This window comes from Saccopteryx bilineata, chromosome 2 (assembly GCF_036850765.1).
Source record: "Saccopteryx bilineata isolate mSacBil1 chromosome 2, mSacBil1_pri_phased_curated, whole genome shotgun sequence".
NCBI lineage: Eukaryota > Metazoa > Chordata > Mammalia > Chiroptera > Emballonuridae > Saccopteryx > Saccopteryx bilineata.
In genome coordinates this window covers 365,007,587-365,010,263 of record NC_089491.1, presented here as the reverse complement: position 1 = coordinate 365,010,263, position 2,677 = coordinate 365,007,587, and the positions used below count along the sequence as shown (strand labels likewise).

Here is a 2,677-nt window from a genome sequence, read left to right as displayed (position 1 = left end):
CCTTCAGCAGACCGAGTAACCCCTTGCTTGAGCCAGCAACCTTGGGTCCAAGCTGGTGAGCTTTTTGCTCAAGCCAGATGAACACGCGCTGAAGCTGGCGACCTCGGGGTCTCGAACCTGGGTCCTTCCGCATCCCAGTCCAACGCTCTATCCACTGAGCCACCGCCTGGTCAGGCATTGTTTTGAAAAATTAAAGCGGACATGCACTGTCTGCTTTGGGCCTCTTTGTCAAATGGAAACCATTTCCCAATTGGTTAATGCTTGGTGAACAAAGGTAAATCTCTCAACAGCATGTGACACAAAATGTTAGGGAAAGTTTTATACTTAAAGTCATTAAATGATAAACTCTCTACAGAAAAGTCCATTGCATCAAAACTCTCTCTTTATAACAAAAGATTCCTAAACCTTACCTAATAACCTATTTATTGAGACATAATTGGCATATAACATTAGTTAAGTTTTTCTATTATTATTATTATTATTATTATTATTATTAAGTGAGAGGTGGGAGGCAGAGACAGACTTTTGCATGCACCCCTACTGGGATCTACCTGGCAAGCCCCCTAACAGGTGATGCTCTGCCCATCTGGGCCTCTGTTCCGTTGCTTGGCAACCAAGCTATTTTAGCACCTGAAGCAAGGCCACAGAGCCATACTCAGCACCCAGGGACAACTTTGTCAGCCAGGGCCATACTATGTAAGTCTAAGAAGTACAACTTGGCCCTGGCCAGCACCCAAGAGAAGTGACCATCTGCTTCTCCACCACTCCCGCTCCCTCTTCTCTCTTTCTCTCTTCCCCTTCTGCAGCCACAGCTCGATTGGTTTGAGTGCATTGGCCCTGGGCACTGAGAATGGCTTCATGAAGCCTTTACCTCAGGAGCTAAAAATAGCTGGGTTGGGAGCATGCCCCCAGATGGGTAAAGTGTTGGCCCCAGATGGGGGTTGCCACGTGAATCCTGGCCAGGGTGCATGTAGGAGTCTGTCTCTCTATCTGCCCCCCTCACTTGGAAAAGAAGAAAAAAAAAAGTACAACTTAATTATATACATATATATTGTAAAACAATTATTATAATAAGGCTAATTAATACATCCATCACCTCACATAGTTAAAATTTGAAAAATTCTTGTCACAATGGGGTTTTCCCAATATTTTCTCTCTCTTTTGGTTTTATCAGAAAAAAAAAAGTTGGGAAATATACCATTACAGAGATGAAAAACTTCTGATAAATAAATATTTATTTATTTATTTTTTAATATACATAATTTTATTACAAAACTTTTTAAAAAATAAAATGCAACATTCTAAATAACCCAAAATTTACTACTGAGACGAAACTAATTCCGAGTCTGCTTTGCCACCATACACAAGTCAAGAAATTAAAGAAACCATTAAATATTTAGAAACATTTAACATCAGAAGCCTTAAAATCTAACTGTATGCAGTAGCCCCTGAGAAAGCTACAACCTGCATTTTTTAAAAAGTATTTTCTCTACAAAGAACCTTATCAGCTATACAAAAATCTGTACAGTTTTTATACTGAAGCTAATATTGAGCTGCACTTGAATTCACATTCTTAGCCAAACAATTGCCTGAGCATACAAACATACACATTATAGGACAGCCATTTATTCTTCATCTTCATCCTCTTCCTCCTCTTCCTCATCTTCCTCTTCCTCCTCCTCCTCATCTTCTGGTTAGTTCTTCTTTGAGCCTGTTGGCCTGCCAGGACCCTTCTTTTCCACTTCACTTTTGCCCTTGGCACGGTATGCAGCAATATTCTTTTCTTATTTCTCCTTTAGCTTCGCTGCTTTTTGCTCATATGGTTGCTTATCTTTGGCTGACCGTTCAGACCACATTTCACCCAGTTTTTTCGCAGTATCCCCAATGGACAAACCAGGGTGTTCACTTTTGATCTTTGGGCGATGTTCAGAGCAAAACGGGAAGAAGGCAGATGGAGGCCTTTTAGGAGCATTGGGATCTTTTTTCTTTCCCTTCTTGTCGCCTTTGGGAGGCACGTAGTTCTTCATCTCCCTGTCATAGCGCGCTTTGTCGCTCTTGGCCATGTCCTCGAACTTGGACTTTTCCTTTGCTGACATGGTCTTCCATCTCTCCGAGCACTTCTTGGAGAACTCGGAGAAGTTGACGGAAGAGTCCGGGTGCTTCTTCTTGTGCTCCTCCCGGCAGGTCTGCACGAAGAAAGCGTACGAGCACATCTTGCCCCTCGGCTTGTTGGGGTCTCCCTTCGCCATGGCTGACAGATGGCGTCTATCTGGTGGTAGGTTTTCCTCAGAGTTGCGCCGTGCGGCCGGGTCTGTCCGAGAGGCCTCCCTCGCTGAGCTCCGGTGTGAACTGGTTTCTCTAATAAATATTTAAATTCATAAGCGCTTATCAGAAACTGGAGGACTGGTGTAAATGTGAATGAGAATTAAAGAAAGCCCGACAGCCAGGTCCAACCCATCTGAGCTGTTTAAAGAGCATGTGTACTATAGACAGAGTCTGGTGGGTAAAGGTTTGAGCTCTGATTAGACAGACTTACATTTGAACCTTGGTAAAGCTACTTAACCTTCTTAGGGATAAATTCCCCAGCTTCCTTCTCTATAAAATGAAGATAGTGATAAAGCTTCATAAGATTGTTGTGAGGCTCAAATGAAATCATACAGGAGTTTAACAAGGCACC

At 42.7% G+C, this 2,677-nt stretch overlaps 1 pseudogene; it reads right to left on the bottom strand.

The window, feature by feature from the left end:
• Positions 1 to 1,625: 1,625 nt before the first annotated feature.
• Positions 1,626 to 2,353, bottom strand: LOC136323523 (high mobility group protein B2 pseudogene; annotated as a pseudogene).
• Positions 2,354 to 2,677: the final 324 nt, after the last annotated feature.